Genomic DNA, 22073 nt, shown 5'->3' with positions numbered 1-22073 from the left:
TGGCTAGTCCAAGTCCTAATCTGGCGAGCTGTGACAGGTGATTTATCATTTTCAAACGCTTCCATGACCATCAACAAGTCTGCGGGCTGCGCCACCATCAACAAGTTTGCAGGCTGCGCCATTTCCACCCCCGTGGTGGGCAATGGTAGCCGACTGAGAGCATCCGCACAGTTCTCGGTGCCTGGCCTGTGGAGATGGTATAGTTATAGGCTGATAGCGCGAGTGCCCACCTTTGTAAATGGGCTGAGGCATTAGTATTTATCCCCTTGTTTTCAACGAACAGGGATATGAGGGGCTTGTGATCGGTTTCCAACTCAAATTTGAGGCTAAACAGATACTGATGCATTTTCTTTACCATGAACACACACGCTAATGCCTCTTTCTCAATCATGCTGCAGGCTCTCTCAGCCTTAGACAAGCTCCTGGAGGCATAGGCGACAGGTTGCAACTTCCCCGCAACGTTAACTTGTTGTAATACACACCCGACTCCGTACGATGAAACGTCACATGCTAGCACAAGTCTTTTACATGTGTTATACAATACAAGCAGTTTGTTGGAGCATAAAATGTTTCTGGCTTTCTCAAAAGCAATTACTTGGTTTTTTTCCCATACCCAGTTCTCACCTTTATGCAATAACACATGTAGTGGCTCTAAGAGGGTGCTTAACACCGGTAGGAAGTTACCAAAATAGTTGAGGAGTCCCAGGAATGACCGCAGCTCCGTGACGTTCTGTGGCCTGGTTCCTGATAGCCTTTGTCTTGGCGTCTGTGGGCCGAATGCCGTCCGCTGCGATCTTTCTCCCCAAAAACTCCACTTCTGTTGCCATGAAGACACATTTTGACCTCTTCACCCGCAGCCCTACACAATCCAGTCGCTGGAGGACCTCCTCCAGGTTTTGTAGGTGCTTGGCGGTGTCCCGACCCGTGACCAATATGTCGTCCTGAAAAACCACCGTGCGTGGTACCGACTTGAGTAGGCTCTCCATGTTTCTCTGGAAGATCGCTGCAGCCGACCGAATTCCAAACGGGCATCTGTTGTTGATGAACAGTCCCTTGTGAGTGTTGATGCAGGTGAGGCCCTTCGAAGACTCCTCCAGCTCCTACGTCATGTAGGCCGAAGTCAGGTCGAGCTTGGTGAACGTCTTGCCTCCTGCCAGTGTGGCAAATAGGTCGTCTGCCTTGGTTAGTGGGTATTGGTCCTGTAGCGAGAAACGATTAATAGTTACTTTATAATCGCTGCAAATCCTGACCGTGCCATCACTTTTGAGTACTGGAACAATCGGGCTGGCCCACTCGCTGAATTCCACTGGGAGATGATGCCCTCGATTTGCAGCCTGTCCAGCTCGATTTCCATTCTCTCCCTCATCATGTGAGGTACCGCTCGCGCCTTGTGGTGGATGGGTCATGCCTCTGGGACCAAGTGGATCCACACCTTTGCCCCGAAAAGTTTCCAATGCCTGGCTCAAAAAGGGAAGGAAATTTGTTAAGAACCTGGGTACATGAGGCCTCATCGACATGTGATAGCACTCGGATGTCATCCCAGTTCCAGCGGATTTTTCCCAGCCAGCTCCTTCCAAGCAGTGTGGGGCCATCGCCCGGCACAATCCAGAATGGCAGTTCATGCACCGTGCCCTTGTAGGTGACCTTGACCATGGTGCTGCCCAGGACAGTGATAAGCTCTTTGGTGTACGTTCCCAGTTTCGTGTGGATGGGGTTCAGGGCTGGTCTGAGTGCCTTGTTGCACCACAGTCTCTCAAACATCTTTTTACTCATGATGGATTGGCTAGCGCCAGTGTCCAGTTCCATGGCTACGGGTAAGTCATTCAATTTTACATTTAGCATTATCGGTAGACATTTCGTCGAAAATGTGTGCACCCCGTGTACTTCAGCATCTGCCTCCTCTCTCTGAGGCTCGAAATTGCTTTGATCCACCATAGACCGATCTTCCTCTGCCACGTGGTGGTTAGCAGGTTTTGCAGAGCTTGTAGCTCATCTGCAAGCTCATTGGGGGTGCCCCATTGTTCCACAGCTCTTGCAAACATACCCTTTGAAGCAGCATGAATAGGCTGAATGGAAGCCACCACAACGCCAACAAGGTGTGAATTGCCTTGCATTCATGCTTTGTTGGGGACTCTGAGTCATCTGCGTCACCTGAGGCCTGCTGGCAGTTGCAGACTCATGGGTTCTGCCCTGTACATTTCTGTTTGCAAACACAGTTCCAGTTAATTTATGAACATTGCGAGCATTTGTGTGCTGAGAGAATTGTTTGGTGTTATCACTGGTGGACATAAACGCCTGTGCTATCGCAATGGCCTTGCTGAGGGTCGGTGTCTCTGCAGTCAAAAGTTTTCGTAGGATGGTCGCGTGGCCAATGCCCAGTACAAAGCATTTGCTCCAGGTAGCCATGCATTGTCCTGCAAATTGGCTTAGCTCAGCAACGTAGCCCGCCACTTCCTGACCTTCAGATCGCTGGCACATTTACAACCGATACCTCGCCATCAGCACGCTCTCCCTCGGGTTAAGATGCTCCCGAACCAGTGTACACAGCTCCTCATATGACTTATCTGTGGGTTTCACTGGAGCTAGAAGATTCTTCATAAGGCTATAGGTCGGTGCCCCGCAGACCATGAGGAGGACCGCTCTCCTTTTTGCAGCGCTTCCTTCTCCGTCCAGCTCGTTGGCTACAAAGTACTGGTCTAGCCGTTCGACATAGGCTTCCCAGTCCTCACCCTCCGAGAACTTCTCCAGGATGCCCACAGTTTGCTGCATCTTTGCGTTGGATTCGTATACTCGTCGCCAGTTATTGTGTTCCTAACACAGATAAGACTGCACACAGGGAGGTTAAAGTCACAGTGACCTCAGTCTTTATTAAGACACTCCAGAGTGAGGAACAGGTCTTAGGGGCCGGCTTATATACAGTGCTCCCAAGGGATGCTGGGATCCCTTGGGACTTCAGGGGATGCGCTCCCTGGTGGCGGAACATGGGAGTGCATGCTTTACAGCTACACAACAAAAATCGCCCACCATTATTGCTGTTCCTTTATTACAAGCCTCCATTATTTCTTGATTTATACTCCGTCCAACAATGTAGCTACTGACAATGCCCACCAGTGACTTTTTCCCCTTATTATTCCTTATCTCCACCCAAACTGATTCAACATCTTGGTCTTTTGAGCCATGCATTGTCCTGCAAATATCTCACTATCGCACTGATCTCATGCTTTATTAACAGAGCTACCCCACCTCCTTTTCCTTTCTGTCGGTCCTTCTGAATTGTCAAGTACCCTATAATATTTAGTTCCCAGTCTTGGTCACCTTGTAACCACATCTCTGTAATGGCTATCAGATCGTACCCATTTGTAACTATTTGTGTTGGCAACTCATCTATTTTATTATGAATGCTGCGTACATTCAGATAAAGAGCTTTAAAAAAAAATGTTACCATTTTTTTCTGCTTTGACCCCACTTTCTGATACACTTTTACGTTTATACATTTTGTCCTTTCCTGTCACACTCTGGTTTTCATTTCCCCCAGTGCTACCCTGCTCTATTGCCTTCTTGCTCTTTGACTTTTTAAATTCCAGCTCACCTAAACACTCCCATCCTCCCCCACTAGTTAGTTTAAAGCCCTATCTACAGTCCTAGTTATTTGATTTGCCAGGACCCGAGTCCCAGCATGATTCAAATGGAGCCCGTCCCAATGGAACAACTCCCTCTTACCCCAGTACTGGTGCCAGTGCCCCACGAATCAAAACCCATGTCTCCCACACCAGTCTATGAGCCACATGTTTAACTCTCTGATCTTATTTATCCTATCATTTTGGCTCGTGGCTCAGGTGGTAATCCAGAGATTATTACCTTTGTGGTTCTGCTTTTTAATTTAGCCCCTAGCTGCTCATACTCCCTCAGCAGAACCTCTTTCTTTGTCCTACCTATGTACTTGGAGCCCACGTGGACCACGACAACTGGATCTTCCCCCTCCCACTGCAAGTTCCTCTCCAGCCCAGAAGAGATATCCTTAACCGGGCAGGCAACACAGCTTTCGGGACTCACGCTCTCGGCTGCAGAGAAGCTTATCTGTTCCCCGAATGATACTGTCTCCTACAACGTTTCTTTTCACTCCCCCCACTTGAATGGCCTCCCGTACCACAGTGCTGTTGTCAGTTTGCTCATCCTCCCTGCAGTCTCTGCTCTCGCCCACACACAGGAAGTAAGAGCCTCGAACCTGTTGGACAAGAGCAAGGGCTGAGGCTCCTCCATTACTCCATCCTGAGTCCCCATACCTGCCTCGCTTGCAGTCACATCCTCCTGTCCCTGACCATGGACCAAATCTGAATTAATTAATCTAATTGGTGTGACTACCTCCTGGATCGCGGCGTCCAGATAACTCTCCCACTCCCTGATGTATCGCAGTGTCTGCAGCTCGGACTCCAGCTCATCAATGTGGAACTGAAGTTCCTTGAGCAGCAGACATTTACTGTAGATGTGGTCTCCATGGACCTCAATGGGGTCAACCATCTCTCACATGCAACAGCGAAGCTTCTTGTTTCATCCTATCTTCGACATTGAGAGTATTTGGTCTTGCTTTAGCAGAGAGAGGCAGTTTGTGGGAATGGTGTTTGCAATGAGGCAAGGATATATGAACCTGCTTTGTGCTCCGAAACAAGTCTATTCCCTGTAAGGGTGTCAGAGGCAATAAGTGGATGGATGCTCAGGGGTATCAAGTGGTGGGACCATCGGATCATTAATTGGAAGGTTCAACAGAGGCAATAAGCTCCCTTTGTAATATCCCATCAAGCACTCCCAAGGTTACGTACAACACGGGTTAAATACAGTGTACAACTCCCTCTACACTGTTCCATCAAGCACTCCCAAGGCTTTATACAGCACGGATTATGTTATGTATGTAAACTTGTATATACCTTGTACAGCCACCAGAGGGCTCATCACCTGGAGTCCCAAGGGATCCCACAATCCCTTGGGAGCACAGGTACTTAAGGAGGCCTCACAGGCTGGAGAGGCATTCTGGAGACCTGCAATAAAAGACTAAGGTCACACTTTACTTTGAGCTCACAGTATCCAGTCAGACCCTTTATTCATATATAACAACTGGCGATGAGATACAGATGACGAACCCAACGATACAGAGAACAGTGGGCATCCTGGAGAAATCCTCGGAGGGAGATGATTGGGAAACCTTCGTGGAGCGACTCGACCAATACTTCGTGGCCAATGTGCTGGAAGGAGAAGCGAACGCTGCCAAACGAAGGACGATTCTCCTCACCGTCTGCGGGGCACCAACGTATGGCCTCATGAAAAATCTGCTTGCTCCAGCGAAACACACAGAGAAATCGTACGATGATTTGTGCACACTGGTCCAGGAGCATCTGAACCCGAAGGAAAGCGTTGTGATGGCGAGGTACTAGTTCTACAGCTACAAAAGGTCTGATGGCCAGGAAGTGGCGAGTTATGTCGCCGAGCTAAGACGCCTTGCAGGACATTACGAATTTGAAGGATATTTGGAGCACATGCTCAGAGACTTTTTCGTACTTGGCATTGGCCATGAAATGATACTTGGCAAACCTTTGACTGTAGAGACCCCAACCTTGAGCAAGGCCATAGCGATAGCCCAGGCGTTCATTGCCACCAGTGACAATACTAAGCAAATCTCTCAGCACACAAGTGCTGCTACAAGTACTGTGAACAAAGTACAGTACAGGGCAGGCCTCACTTGCCTGCAGCTGCACATCCGTGGATGTCTCAGAGTCCACCATCAAGGGTGATGAATGCAAGACCATTAACACCTTGTTGGCACTGCGGGGGTGATCATCATTTCCATTCATGCCGCTTCAAAGGTTATGTTTGCAAGGACTGTGGAACAATGGGACACCTCCAACGTATGTGCAGGCGAGCTGCAAACCCTGTTAATCCTGCAAACCACCAGGTAGCAGAGGAGGACAGATCCACGGCGGATCATGATGAACCAGAGCCTCAGACCGAGGAGGCAGAGGTATGTGGGGTGCACACATTTACCAAAAAGTGTTCTCCGATAATGCTGAAGGTTGAATTAAATGGACTCCCGGTTTCAATGGAGCTGGACATGGGCGCGAGCCAGTCCATTATGAACAATAAGACTTTTGAAAAATTGTGGTGCAGCAAGGCCTCAAGGCCAGTTCTGACTCCCATTCGCACTAAACTGAGAACTTACACAAAGGAACTGATTCCCGTAATTGGCAATCTAAAGGTCTCCTACGATGGAGCGATGCACAAGCTACCACTCTGGGTGCGTTTTCCTGGTGCCTGAAGTGGAGTTCCTGGGGAGAAGAATCGCGGCGGACAGCATCAGGCCCACCGATTCGAAGATGGAGACAATCGAGAACGCACCGAGGCCACAGAACGTGACGGAGCTGCGGTCGTTTCTAGGACTCCTGAACTACTTTGGTAACTTCTTACCGGGTCTCAGCACACTGTTAGAATCCCTGCACACCTTACTGTGTAAAGGAGACGAATGGGTATGGGGCAAAAGCCAAGAAAATGCCTTTGTAAAAGCTAGAAAATTGTTATGCTCAAACAAATTGCTTGTGATGTATGATCCATGTAAGCATTTGGTACTAACATGTGATGCGTCATCGTATGGCGTCGAGTGTGTATTGCAACAAGCTAATGAATCTGGTAAATAGCAACCGGTTGCCTTTGCATCCAGGAGTCTGAATTGGAAACGGACCATAAGCCATTAATATCCCTATTTTCCGAGAGTAAGGGGATAAATATTAACGCATCGGCCCGCATCCAGAGACGGGTGCTCACGTTGTCCGCATACAATTACGCCATCCACCACAGAAAACTGTGCCGATGCTCTCAGTAGGCTGCCATTGCCCACCATGGGGGTGGAAATGGTGTAACCTGCAGATTTAGTCATGGTTATGGAAGCATGAGAGTGAGCAATCACCCGTCACAGCCCGACAGATTAGAAGCTGGACGAGCCAGGACCCCTTACTGAACCTAGTAAAAAATTGTGTGCTTCACGGGAGCTGGTCCAGTGTCCCAGTGGAAATGCAGGAAGAGATAAAGCTGCACCAGTGGCACAAAGATGAAATGTCTATACAGGCAGACTGCCTTCTGTGGGGCAATCGGGCAGTGGTCCCCAAGAAGGGCAGAGACACTTTCATCAGTGACCTCCACAGAACCCACCCAGGCATTGTAATGATGAAAGTGATAGCCAGATCCCATGTGTGGTGGCCCAGTATCGATGTGGACTTAGAGTCCTGTGTGCACAGATGTAACACATGCTCGCAGTTAAGCAATATACCCAGGGAGGCGCCACTAAGTTTATGGTCTTGGTCCTCCAAACCGTGGTCCAGGGTCCATGTCGACTATGTAGGCCTGTTTTTGGGTAAACTGTTCCTTGTGGTTGTAGATGCATACTCCAAATGGATTGAATGTGAGATAATGTCGGCAAGCACATCCGCTGCCAACACTGAAAGCCTGTGGACCATGTTTGCCACACACGGACTACCTAATGTCCTTGTGAGCGACAACGGGCCATGTTTACCAGTGCCAAGTTCAGAGTTCATGACCCGTAATGGGATCAAACATGTTACATTTGTCCCGTTCAAACCAGTATCCAATGATCAGGCAGAGAGAGCAGTGAAAACTATCAAGCAGGGTTTGAAGAGGGGAACTGAAGGCTCACTGCAGACTCGCCTATCCTGAGTCCTGCTGAGCTACCGCACGAGGCCCCACTCGCTCACTGGGATTCCACCTGCTGAACTGCTCATGAAAAGGGCACTTAAGACAAGGCTCTCGTTAGTTCACCATGATCTACATGAACAGATAGAGAGCAGGCGGCTTTAACAAAGTACATATCATGATAGCGCTAATGTGTCATGCGAAATTGAAATCAATGATCCTGTATTTGTATTGAATTATGGACAAGGTCTCAAGTGGCTTCCCGGCACTATTGTGGCCAAAGAGGGGGAGCAGGGTGTTTCGGGTCAAACTTTCAAATGGATTCCTTCACCGGAAACGCTTGGACCAAATCAAACTCAGATTCACGGACTATCCAGAGCAACCCACTTTGGACCCTACCTTCTTTGACCCCCCAACATACACACCAGTGGCAACCGACACTGCGATTGGCCACGAAGCAGAACCCACCACCCGCAGCAGCCCAGAAGGACTCACCACACCAGGCAGCCCAGCAAGGCCAGCTGCATCGCAGCCCAGCAAGAGCCCAACAAGTGATTCACCAAATCCAGCATTTGCACCGAGACGATCAACCAGGGAAAGAAAGGCCCCAGATTGACTCACCTTGTAAATAGTTACACTGTTGACTTTGGGGGGGGGGTGGGGTGCGGCGGGGGAGTGTTGTTATGTATATAAACTTGTATGTACCTTGTACAGCCACCAGAGGGCTCATCCCCTGGAGTCCCAAGGGATCCCACAATCCCTTGGGAGCACAGGTACTTAAGGAGGCCTCACAGCCTGGAGAGGCACTCTGGAGACTTGCAATAAAAGACTACGGTCACACTTTACTTTGAATTCACAGTATCGTGTCAGACATTTTATTCATATATAACAGATCAGATACAGAGTAAAGCTCCCTCTACACTGTCCCATCAAACACACCCAGGCCAGGAACAGCACGGGTTAGATACAGAGTAAAGCTCCCTATACACAATCCCATTAGACACTCCCAGGCCAGGTATAGCATGAGTTAGATAGTGATACTGTCCAAGCATATCCAACTCTGATCCAGCATGTGTTAAATGCAGCGCATAGCTCCTCTGACACTATCCTATGAAGCACACCAGATCAGGTACTGCACTGTAAAAATACAGCATAAAACTGAAGGATATCCTTATTAGGCGGGAAATTGTGTTGGGGAAATTGATGGGATTGAAGGCCGATAAATACCCAGGGCCTGATTGTCTGCATCCCAGAGTACTTAAGGAGGTGGCCCCAGAAATAGTAGATGCATTGGTAATAATTTTCCAACAGTCTATAGACTCTGGATCAGTTCCTATGGACTGGAGGGTAGCTAATGTAACACCACTTTTTTAAAAAAGGAGGGCGAGAAAACAGGGAATTATAGACCGATTAGCCTGACATCAGTAGTGGGGAAAATGTTGGAATCAATTATTAAGGATGAAATAGCAGTGCATTTGGAAAGCGGTGACAGGATCGGTCCAAGTCAGCATGGATTTATGAAAGGGAAATCATGCTTGACCAATCTTCTGGAATTTTTTGAGGATGTAACTAGTAGAGTCAAAAAGCCTTTGACAAGGAACCACATAAGAGATTGGTGTACAAGCTCAAGGCACATGGTACTGGGGGTAATGTACTGACGTGGATAGAGAATTGGTTGGCAGGCAGAAAGCAGAGAGTCAGGATAAACGGGTTCTTTTCGGAATAGGAGGCAGTAACTAGTGGCGTGCCGCAGGGCTCAGTGCTGGGACCCCAGCTTTTCACAATATACATTAATGATTTGGATGAAGGAATTGAGGGTAATATCTCCAAGTTTGCAGATGACACTAAACTGAGTGGCGGTGTGAGCTGTGAGGAGGATGCTAAGAGGCTGCAGGGTGATTTGGACAGGTTAGGAGAGTCGGCAAATGCATGGCAGATGCAATATAATGTGGATAAATGTGAGGTTATCCACTTTGGTGGCAAAAACAGGAAGGCAGAATATTATCTGAATGGTGGCAGATTAGGAAAAGGGGAGGTGCAACGAGGCCTGGGTGTCATGGTTCATCAGTCATTGAAAGTTGGCATGCAGGTACAGCAGGCGGTGAAGAAGGCAAATGGCATGTTGGCCTTCATAGCTAGGGGATTTGAGTATAGGTGCAGGGAGGTCTTTCTGCAGTTGTACAGAGCCGTGGTGAGGCCTCACCTGGAATATTATGTTCAGTTTTGGTCTCCTAATCTGAGGAAGGATGTTCTTGTTATTGAGGGAGTGCAGTGAAGGTTCACCAGACTGATTCCAGGGATGGCTGGACTGACATATGAGGAGAGACTGGATCAACTGGGCCTTTATACACTGGAGTTTAGAAGGATGAGAGGGGATCTCATAGGAACGTATAAGATTCTGACGGGACAGGACAGGTTAGATGCGGGAAGAATGTTCCCGATGTTGGGGAAGTCCAGAACCAGGGGACACAGTCTTAGGATAAGGGGTAGGCCATTTAGGACTGAGATGAGGAGAAACTTCTTCACTCAGAGAGTTGTTAACCTGTGGAATTCCCTGCTGCAGAGAGTCGTTGATGCCAGTTCATTGGATATATTCAAGAGGGAGTTCGATGTGGCCCTTACGGCTAAAGGGATCAAGGGGTATGGAGAGAAAGCGGGAAAGGGGTACTGAGGTGAATGATCAGCCATGATCATATTGAATGGTGGTGCAGGCTCAAAGGGCGAATGGCCTATTCCTTCACCTATTTTCCATGTTTCTATTTTCTACGTAACGCCCTCGACATGTAAGTGTCAAGCACTGCCAGCTGAGGTATTGTCGAGCTTCACACACAGGTTAAACTCAGGTCAACTTGTCCCATCAAAGGTTCAGCCTTATGGTAGGTGTCAGACAGATCCCAGTAGCTGGATGGACTCTCACCTCGGCAAAATCTTGAACTGATGGGAATCCCAATAAAGTTGCTCACCTTTACAATCATTGATAAACTTCTTACTTTATCCAGTCTTCAACATTGTGGGTCTTGGTCCCCCAGATCTGCTCTGTGAATCCAGCGACATCCATCTAGTTCAAGTTAGTGTGATGATGATTCGACTCCTCCCTCTCCCACTTCCTGAGATACTGTTCACTCCAAGAAAATTTTAGTATAAAAATTATTTTTAATTCTAGAATCTGTAATTGGAATACAATGGAACTTTTTATGTGATTATGACTATATTTAATGTGAATATATTTGTAATTGGTGACATTTGTTTGAATTACTTACAATATTAAATTGTTCTTTCCTTTCCCCTATTTATATGGACTAAACTCACTCACAGTGTCAGCTGCTAAGTCCAGCTCCTCCCACAGTGATTCCAATGATGTTGTGTAACCAGGGGCATAAACCCATCTCCAGATCACATCACAAAGGAGCCAGAAACCATGTCACAAAGCAGCCCAAGCCCCTCCCACTCAAGGTATTACAGGGTCACATGACCAGGCCCTGCTCCTGATGTGCAGTCTCACTGGACATGAAGGCAGGTTGGACAATCAGTCCCATCTTCAACCCTGCGCTCCCATGAACTGAAACTTCAGGCAGGGAGCACAGACTCTCAACATTATACTGATTTCACTCCCATCTTCCAAATGTGAGGTCCCACTAATCAATGGCCCCCCCATGTCTAACTTATGCTTTATACACCAGAGAGTCACCCTTTTCTTTATATCAGCCAGTGTGTCTCCCCTCTCCTGCTTTAGCAGCGAGAGGCTGTTTGTGGGAATGGTGTTTGGGATGAGGCAAGGATAGACGAACCTGCTTTGTGCTCCGAAACAAGTCTATTCCCTGTGCCAGGAAGGGTGTCAGAGGCAAAAAAGTGGATGGATGCTCAGGGGTATTATCAAGTGGTGGGACCATCGGATCATTAATTGCAGGGTTCAACAAAGGCAATAAGCTCCCTTTGTACTATCCTATCCTATCAAACAATCCCAAGGTTACGTACAGCACAGGTTAGATACAGTGTAAAACTCCCTCTACTCTGTCCCATCAAGCACTCCCAAGGCACTGGTTAGATACAGATTAAAGCTCCTTCTACTCTCATCATCATAGTCAATCCCTCAGAATCGAGGAAGACTTGCTTCCACTCTTAAAATGAGTTCTTAGGACGAGAACCACAAACTCTGTCAAAGGTGGGGAAGATAGTCGTTGAGGGAAGGGTGGGTGGGACTGGTTTGCCGCACTCTCTTTCCACTGCCTGCGCTTGATTTCTACATGCTCTCGGCGATGAGATTCGAGGTGCTCAGCACCCTCCCGGATGCACTTCCTCCACTTAGGGCAGTCTTTGGCCAGGGACTCCCATGTGTCAGTGGGGATGTTGCGCTTTATCAGGGAGGCTTTGAGGGTTTCCTTGTAACGTTTCCTCTGTCCACCTTTGGCTCGTTTGCCGTGGATGAGTTCAGAGTAGAGCGCTTGCTTTGAGAGTCTCGTGTCTGGCATGCAGACAATGTGGCCTGCCCAGCGGAGCTGATCAAGTGTGGTCAGTACGTCAATGCTGGGGATGTTGGCCTGGCCGAGGACGCTGATGTTGGTGCATCTGTCCTCCCAGGGGATTTGTGGGATCTTGCAGAGACCCTAGTTGGTGGTATCTCTCCAGCGACTTGAGATGTCTGCTGTACAGGGTACTTGTTTCTGAGCCATACAAGAGGGCGGGTATTACTACAGCCCTGCAGACCATGAGCTTGGTGGCAGTTTTGAGGGTCTGGTCTTCAAACAGTCTTTTCCTCAGGTGGCCAAAGGCTGCACTGGCGCGGTGTTGAATCTTGTCGTCAATGCCTGGTCTTGTTGATAAGAGGCTCCCGAGGTATGGGAAATGGTCCACATTGTCCAGGGCCGCGCCGTGGATCTTGATGACTGGGGGGCAGTACTGTGCAGCGAGGACAGACTAGTGGAGGACCTTTGTCTTACGGATGTTTAGCGTAAGGCCTATGCTTTCGTATGCCTCAGTAACGACGTCGACTATGTCCTGGAGTTCAGCCTTTGTACGATCACAGACGCAGGCGTCGTCCGCGTACTGTAGTTCGACGACAGAGGTTGGGGTGGTCTTGGACCTGGCCTGGAGACGGCAAAGGTTGAACAGGTTCCCACTGGTTCTGTAGTTTAGTTCCACTCCAGCAGGGAGCTTGTTGTCATGTTACATATCACAAGGATTATATTTAATGTGAATATATTTGTAATTGATTACATTTGGTTGCATTACTTACCTTAATATTAAATTGTTCTTTCCTTTCCCCTATTTATATGGACTAAACTCACTCAGTGTCAGCTGCCAAGTCCAGCTCCTCCCACAGTGACTCCCACTGATGTTGTGTAACCAGGGGCATAAACCTATCTCCAGATCACATCACAAAGGAGCCAGGAACCATGTCACAAAGCAGCCTAAGCACCTCCCACTCAAGGTATTACAGGGTCACATGACCAGGCCCTGCTCCTGATGTGCAGTCTCACTGGGCATGAAGGCAGGTTGTACAATCAGTCCCGTCTTCAACCCTGTGCTCCCATGAATTGAGACTTCAGGCAGGGAGCACAGACTCACATTATACTGATTTCACTCCCATCCTCCAAAAATGTGATGTCCCACTAATCAATGACCCCCACGTCTAACTCATGCTTTATACACCAGCGAGTCACCCCTCTCTTTATATCAGCCAGTGTTGTCTCCCTTCTACTGCTTTAGCAGAGAGAGGCTGTTTGTGGGAATGGTATTTGGGATGAGACAAGGATATACGAACCTGCTTTGTGCTTTGAAACAAGTCTATTCCTTGTAACAGGAAGGGTGTCAGGCAATAAGTGGATGGATGCTCAGTGGTCTCAAGTAGTGGGACCATCGGCTCATTAATTAGAGGGTTCAACAAAGGCAATAAGCTCCCTTTGTACTATCCTATCCTATCAAACACTCCCAAGGTTACATACAGCACAGGTTAGATAGTGTAAAACTCCCTCTACTCTGTCCCATCAAGCACGTCCAAGGCTATGTACAGCACAGGTTAGATAACGAGTAAAGCTCCCTCTATATCCCATCAAACACACCCAGGCCAGGTATAGTATGGGTTAGATACAGAGTAAACCTCCATCTATACTGTCCCGTCAAACACTCCCAGGGCATGTACAGCACGGGTTAGCTACAGAGTAAACCTCCCTCTACTCCCTTCCCATCAGACACACCCAGGCCAGGTACAGCATGGGTTAGATACAGAGTAAAGCTCCCTATACACAGTCCCATTGGATGTTCCCAGGCCAGGTACAGCATGAGTTAGATAGAGTGATGCTGTCCAAGCACAGCCAGATGAAGTATTGTTGAGCTTCACACATGGGTTAAGCTCAGGTCAACTTGTCCCATCAAAGGCTCAGCCTTACGGCAGGTGTCAGACAGATCCCAGTAGCTGGATGGACTCTCAACTCGGCAAAATGCTGAACTGATGGAAATCCCATTAAAGTTGCTCACCTTTACAATCATTGTTAAACTTCTTATTTTATCCAGTCTTCAACACTGCAGGTCCTAGTCCCCCAGATCTGTTCTGTGAATCCAGCGACCTCCATCTAGTTCAAGTTAGAGTGATGATGATTCGACTCCTCCCTCCCTACCTTCCTGAGATACTGTTCACTCCAAGAAAATTTTAATATAACAATTATTTTTAATTCTAGAATCTGTACTTGGAATACAATGGGACTATTTATGTGATTATGATTATATTTAATGTGAATATATTTGTAATTGATAACAGTTGGTTGAATTACTTACCTTAATATTAAATTGTTCTTTCCTTTCCCCTATTTATATGGACCAAACTCAGTCGCAGTGTCAGCTGCCAAATCCAGCTCCTCCCACAGTGACACCCACTGATATTGTGTAACCAGGGGCATAAACCCATCTCCAGATCACATCACAAAGGAGCCAGGAACCATGTCACAAAGCAGCCTAAGCCCCTCCCACTCAAGGTATTACAGGGTCACATGACCAGGCCCTGCTCCTGATGTGCAGTCTCACTGGACATGAAGGCAGGTTGTACAATCATCTTCAACCCTGCGCTCCCATGAACTGAGACTTCAGGCAGGGAGCACAGACTCATATTATACTGATTTCACTCCCATCTTCCAAATGGTGGACCATCGGCTCATTAATTAGAGGGTTCAACAAAGGCAATAAGCTCCCTTTGTACGATCCCATCAAACACTCCCAAGCTTACGTACAGCATAAGTTGATTCCGGAGATGAGGGGGTTTACTTATGAGGAAAGGTTGAGTCGGTTGGGCCTCTACTCATTGGAATTCAGAAGAATGAGAGGTGATCTTATCGAAACATATAAGATTATGAGGCAGCTTCACAAGGTGGATGCAGAGAGGATGTTTCCACTGATGGGGGAGACTCGAACTAGAGGGCATGAACTTAGAATAAGGGTCCGCCCATTTAAAACTGAGATGAGGAGAAATTTCTTCTCTCAGAGGGTTGTAAATCTGTCGAATTTGCTGCCTCAGAGAGCTTTGGAAGCTGGGATATTGAATAAATTTAAGATAGAAATAGACAGTTTCTTAAACGATAAGGGGTTATGGGGAGCGGGCAAGGAAGTGGAGCTGAGTCCATGATCAGATCAGCCATTATCTTATTGAATGGCGAAGCAGGCTCAACGGGCCGTATGGTCTACTCCTGCTCCTATTTCTTATGTTCTTATGTTAGATACAGTGTAAAACTCCCTCTACTCAGTCCCATCAAACACTCCCAAGGTTATGTACAGCACAGGTTAGATAGAGTAAAGCTCCCTCTTTATCCCATCAAACACACCCAGGCCAGGAACAATATAGGTTAGATACATAGTAAACCTCCATCTACACTGTCCCATCAAACACTCCCAGGCCAGGTACAGCACGGATTAGATACAGAGAAAGCTCCCTATACATAGTCCCATTAGACGCTCCCAGGCCAGGTACAGCATGAGTTAGAGAGAGCGATGCTGTCCAAGCACAGCCAGGTGAAGTATTTTCTAGCTTCACACACGGGTTAAACACATGTCAACTTGTCCCATCAAAGGCTCAGCCTTATGGCAGGTATCAGACAGATCCCAGTAACTGGATGGACTCTCACCTCAGCAAAATCCTGAACTGATGGAAATCCCAGTAAAGTTGCTCACCTTTACTGTTATGTATGTATGCAAACCTTACCAAAATGTAAGACTTGCCACTAGGGGGCACACCCATGGGAGACCTAAGGGTCACCCGTGCACCCTGGGGCAAGCAGGTATAAAAGGTGATTCACCATGCTACTTCATCACTCTGGAGTCTGAATAAAGAGACCAAGGTCACAACAGTTTGAGCTTGCGATATAGTCATGTGGATTTATTCTGAACATAACAAATTGGCGATGAGTAACGGATCACAAACTTTCACGCGGTAATGGCTGCCGTTGGTATTCTTGAGAGATTTGTTGAAGGTGATGATTGGGAAGCATTTGTTGAGCGCCATTGACCAGTATTTTGTGGCCAACGAATTGGACATGGCTGAAACAGCGATCAAGCGCAGGGCGATTCTCCTCACCGTATGTGCGTCATCGGTATATGGCCTCCTTAAAAATTTGCTGGCACCGGACAAACCAACAGACAAATCTTACACAGAGCTGTGTACGCTGGCTAGGGAACACCTCAAGCCAAAGAAGAGCATCCTGATGGCCAGGTATCGCTTTTACACGTACCGTCGCTCCGAGGGCCAGAACGTGGTGAGTTTTGTCGCCGAGCTAAGACGCCTTGCAGGGCAGTGCAAATTTGCAGGATCCTTGGAGGCAACTTTACTGGGATTTCCATCAGTTCAGGATTTTGCTGAGGTGAGAGTCCATCCAGTTACTGGGATCTGTCTGATACCTGCCATAAGGCTGAGCCTTTGATGGGACAAGACAGCACTTTTTCGTGCTTGGAATTGGTCACGAGGTAATTCTTCGCAAACTGCTGTCTGCCGAATCCCTAGATCTGAACAAGGCCATCACGATAGCCCAAGCCTTCATATCCATGAGTGATAACATGAATCGAAGCTCACCGACAAGTACTGTGCACAAAATAATGTTTTCAACAGGCAGATCTGTACAGGGCAGGGCCTACACGACTGCAGAGGCCAGACCTAGGCCTAGAGTGACTCAGAGTCTGCCGTGGGGTGTGAATGTCTTACCCATTAGCACCACATTGACGCCGCGGTGGCAGCCATAGAGCTCATCAATGTCGATTCAAGCCCTATGTGTGTAAGGGCTGTGGAACAATGGGGCACCTCCAGCGAATGTGCAAACGATCTCTGACTCACCATGTGGCAGAGTCAGGAGAGGATGACCGATCCAGCGAGGATCACGATGAACGAGAAGGAGAGGCAACTCAACCTGAGGATGAAGAGGAAATATATGGGATACACACCTTCACCACCAAAAGCCCTCCGGTAATGTTAAAAGTTGAACTTAACGGCACTTCAGTCTTCATGGAACTAGACACAGGGGTGAGTCAATCAGTTATGAGCCAGAAGGCATTCGAGAGGCTGTGGGGCGACAAAGCACAGTGACCCAAGCTGATCCTGATTCAGGCAAAGCTGCGCTCCTACACCAAGGAACTGATACCACTTATTGGTAGTGCGGACATCAGAGTATTCCATGAGGGAGCAGTGCACGATTTACCACTGTGGATTGTTTCAGGTGATGGGCCAACGCTGCTTGGCAGGAGATGGACGGGGTAGATTCAATGAAACTGGGAAGACCCCTGCGTACCTTCTCCAGCAAACAACATCTCCCCTTCTCAAAGGCTGAGCAAACCCACACCTTCAGCTGAACCAGGCATCAAAGTGCAGATCCAATTGCAGATCCCCGAGGCACAGGCCGCTCATCCCGACCACAAGGAGGTGAAGATCAACTGAACAGCGGTACAGGCGCGGTACCCACCACCCGAAGCCGACAACCTCTTCGTGACGATGGAAGAGGCTCCAGGTCGACCGATCGTGAAATGATCCGAATGCGTCTCCCTGATGCCAGAGGCCAAATCCCTGGGGAGGAAGATCGCGGCAGTCGGCATCACGGACACGGATGAAAGTGCACCCAGACTACAGAACGAGAGAGCGTCCAGACTACGGGACGAGAGAGCGCCCAGACTACGGGACGAGAGAGCGTCCAGACTACGGGACGAGAGAGCGCCCAGACTACGGGATGAGAGAGCATCCAGACTATGGGATGAGAGAGCGTCCTGACCACGGGAGGTCGCCGCAACGGAATGGAGCAATGTGTCGCCCAGCAAGGAAGACGACTGGGTTTGGGGCAAAGGTAAAGTGGTGGCCGCTGAGAAGGCCAGGAACCCACTACGCTCCAATAAATTGTGTGTACTATGTAACCCTTGTGAGCGGTCTTTCGCGGCCAATGATGTACCATTATATGGGGTTGGGGGGACCTTACAACAAGCCAAAGTAGCGGGCGAACACCAACCAGTTGTATATGTATCTGACAAAGTATTGTAACAAGTGAGATGTTACCGCACGGGGTTGGGAGTGTTGTGCAACAAGCAAAAGTAGCGGGCGAGCCCCAAAACGATTGAACATGTATCCAACAAGTTAAACAAAGCAGCAGCCTATATTCACGGGATTAAAGAGACATACCAAAGTGTGTCCCAATATGTGCTCGAGTCAGACAAGCCGCCCATCCCACAAGCTTGGAAGAGCAGAGGCACCAATATCAATGCGTTGTTTCGAGAATGTCTAACACTGTCTGTGCACTGTAACATGATCCGCCACGGGCCAGGCACTGAGAACGGCACTAATGCCCTCAGTTTGTTACCGTTGCCCACCACTGGGGTGGAAACGGCGCAGCCTGCAGACCCACTCGCGGTCATGGAAGTGCTAGAAAGCGAGGGGTCAACTATAACGGCCCCCCCATCTTAGGACCTGGACCAGCCAGGATCCCACGTTACCGCCAGCCACAGGTGAACTGCTAGACGGTATGTGGCAACCTATCCGTCGCAGGGACGAAAGATCCATCCCAACATTGCAAAGTAAGGCATGGTGGCTACACACAGTCGGTGGTGGGGCCCCCATACTACGGCCCAAGGTCCACGGGGACCATGAGGCCTCCCGCCACTACCGAAAGTCTCAAGGCCATTGCAGCCATCCTGGGCTTGCTCGACCTCAGGGTCAGCGACAATAGCCTGGAGCAGACAGCCCAAATTACTAAACCTAGCACCACGAGTGTCACAGTAGACTCCCTACAGACCTGTCTACCCTGGGTGCTGCACAGTCACCAGGCAGTATCACTCAGAACCAAGCCTTCCGTATATCATCAGCATGAATGCATCATAATTGCACGGCCCCTCCACGCGACCTCAGAATAAGTGATGTAGACCATGTTCAGGGCCCCAGTTGGGCCGCTAGCATCGCATTAGCCAAGGGGGCAAGGGGGGGTGGGGGTATTGAGTGTATGTGATGAAAACGGAACGTTTGTTTGTGAAACCGTGTACCGGGCTAACAAGTAAAGCATTTGGACAAGATTAAAGTGAGCACTACAGATAACCAGGGACTACTCTGAAAGGACCTGGCCCCCAGCGACCCACTAACACGATCAACTTCGCTGTCAACCACGAGGATGAAGCCACCACATCAGGACTTCAACCCAGGCGATCGACCCAGGGACGCGGGGCGCCAGATCGCCTCAACTTGCAAATAACTTGGGGGTGGGGGGGGTGATATTATGTATGTATGTAAACCTTACCAAAATGTAAGGTTTGCCACTAGGGGACACAACCATGGGAGGCCTAAGGGTCACCTGTGCCCCCTGGAGCAGGCAAGTATAAAAGGTGATTCACCATACTGCTTCAGCGCTCTGGAGCCTGAATAAAGTGACCAAGGTCACAACAGTTTGAGCTTGCAATATAATCATGTGGATTTATTCTGAACAGTACATTTACAATCATTGTTAAACTTCTTATTTTATCCAGTCTTCAACCCTGCGCTCCCATGAACTGAGACTTCAGGCAGGGAGCACAGACTCACATTATACTGATTTCACTCCCATCCTCCAAATGTAATGTCTCACTAATCAATGGCCTCCCCGTCTAACTCATGCTTTATACACCAGGAAGTCACCCCTCTCTTTATATCAGCCAGTGTTGTCTCCCCTCTACTGCTTTAGCAGAGAGAAGCTGTTTGTGGGAATGGTATTTGGGATGAGACAAGGATATATGAACCTGCTTTGTGCTTTAAAACAAGTCTATGCTCTGAAACAGGAAGGGTGTCAGAGGCAATAAGTGGATGGATGCTCAGTGGTCTCAAGTGGTGGGACCATGGGATCATTAATTGGAGAGTTCAACAAAGGCAACAAGCTCCCTTTGTACTATCCTATCACATGACCAGGCTGTACTCCTGGTGCCTTTTTCATTTTTTCATGGGATGTGGGCGTCGCTGACAAGGCCAGCATTTATTACCCATCCCTAATTGCCCTTGAATGGTGGTGATTAGCCATCTTCTTGAACTGCTGCAGTCCATGTGGTGAAGGTACTCCCAAAGTGCTGTTAGGGAGGAAGTTCCAGTATTTTGAACCAGTGATAATGAAGGAACGGAGATATACTTTCAAGTCAGTGTAACTTGGAGGGGAATTGCAGGTGGTGGTGTTGCCATGTACCAGCTGCCCTAGTCCTTCTAGGGGTAGAGGTCGTGGGTTTGTAAGGTGCAGTCAAAGAAGCCTTAGTAAGTTGCTGCAGTGCATTTTGTAGATGGTGCACATTCACACTCGAGGGAGTGAACATTTAAGGTGGTGGATGGGGTGCCGAGTCAGCGGACAGCTTTGTCCTGGATGGTGTTGAGCTTCTTGAGTAACGCTGCACTCATCCAGGCCAATGGAGAGTATTCGAGCACACTTGTGACTTGTAGATGGTGGAAAAGCTTTGACGAGTCAGGAGGTGAGACACAGAATACCCAACCTCTGCCCTGCTCTTGTAGCCACAATATGTGTGTGGCTGGTCCAATTAAGTTTTTGGTCAATGGTGATCCTCAGGATGTTGATTAGTGGAGGGATTCGGCAATGGTAATGCCACTGAATGTCCATGGGAGGTGGTTAGATTCTCACTTGGCACTTGTGTGACGCAATTGTTACTTACCACTTATTAACCCAAGCCTGAATGTTGTCCAGATCTTTCTGCATGCAGGCATGGACTGCTTCATTATCTGAAAAGTTGCAAATGGAAGTGAACACTTTGCAATCATCAGGGAACATCCCCACTTCTGACCTTATGATGGAGAGAAGGTCATTGATAAAGCAGCTTAAGATGGTTGGGCCTATGACATTGCCCTCCGGAACTCCTGCAGCAATATCCTCAGGCTGAGATGATTGAGTTCCAACGACCACAACCATCTTCCTGGGTGCTATGAATGACTCCAGTCAGTAGAGAGCTTCCCCCCCCACCACCCCAATTTGCATTGACTTCTATTTTATTGGGGCTCTTTTTGATACTACAGTCAAATGCTGCTTTGATGTCAGACTCGCAGGGTACTTTGTGCCTCCCGTTAGCATCCGCAGGGCACGCAAATGAGTTTTCGCCCAGGCGCGACAAGAACAGCACCGCCCGCTAAATTGGATGGGTGGTTTGCAGAGGCACCAGGTCCAGCCCCTGCCCATAGAATAAAAGGAACAGTGGCTGCTTGGATGTGAAATTGGCTATGTGGCAGGAAAGAGAGTAGTGATGAACAATTGTTTTTCGGACTACAGGAAGGTATACAGTGATGTTCCCCACGGGTCGGAGCTAGGACCACTGATTTTTATAGCCCTGAAATTCTGGCCTTGCCGGGTCCGTACGGAATATGCACGGACGCAGTGAGGCCTCGCAAAAGCCAATTTTTGGTGCACAATGCGCATGCACCGAAAACGGGCTTTTCCAATCTGTCAAGATATCGACAGATCCTCCGCATTCCCGCAGCAAGGACATTCGCGCGGGAGATTGGGCTATTTGCCCATATCTTGCCCAGCAAATGTCCTTGAAACTTTTACGCTTGGTAAAAGCAGGCGCATAGCCTACTTTTAACCAGCGTAAAAGTTTTAAAACATTAAAAATGTGTTTAAATTTTATTTTTTACTAGTTAAAAACCCTGTCCACTATGGCAAGTTTATTTAAAACCCTATTAAAACACAAAAAAATTGGGATTTTTTTTTTCGAAAACACTTGACTTTAATTAATTTTAAATGCATGTGGTGTTTTTAAAAAAAAATTTTGTGTTTGGGTGTTATTCTCATTGATAGTAATGGGAACTCGTAAAATCCCATTACTATCAATGAGAATACTGCAGTGAGTGGTGGCCCAGACCCACGTGACTCCAGCTTCGCTGTCTGTATCTAGAAGATGTGGACGCGCTGTGAAGCACGTGG

This window comes from Pristiophorus japonicus, chromosome 11, assembly GCF_044704955.1.
Source record: "Pristiophorus japonicus isolate sPriJap1 chromosome 11, sPriJap1.hap1, whole genome shotgun sequence".
NCBI classification, from domain to species: Eukaryota; Metazoa; Chordata; class Chondrichthyes; family Pristiophoridae; genus Pristiophorus; species Pristiophorus japonicus.
The sequence above is the reverse complement of the archived record's forward strand: the minus strand, read 5'-3'. Positions refer to the sequence as shown.